Genomic DNA, 401 nt, shown 5'->3' with positions numbered 1-401 from the left:
CCTAAATAATTAAGAATGGAGGAAGAAAAATGCCTGTAGCCACTGAGCTCCACATACACACTGTATCATTAAATTCTGCATTAGCATATATCACATACACATATATTTTCAAATATTGCTGGCAACGTCTAAATACTTTGTTAATAAAAAGAAAATGAAGGTTTAAGATCACCTTGCAACTGTTTTTAGCACTAAAAACACCAAAAACCCACCAAGTCCTGAATCTTTTAACACGTATACAATGTAGACCTTTCAAACACAGTACATATATTGCCCAATTAAAATACCGAGCAATTAAAGACATGTTTTGACCTCTCACATTATATTCCATAACTCAAATTGTTCTGCCAGAAGCAGTTCTGTAAGTAGAACAATAAGCTGCAAAACAGATCAGTCAAAAC

This window comes from Coturnix japonica, chromosome 21 (genome assembly GCF_001577835.2).
Source record: "Coturnix japonica isolate 7356 chromosome 21, Coturnix japonica 2.1, whole genome shotgun sequence".
Lineage (NCBI taxonomy): Eukaryota > Metazoa > Chordata > Aves > Galliformes > Phasianidae > Coturnix > Coturnix japonica.
Note: the sequence above shows the minus strand (reverse complement) of the source record.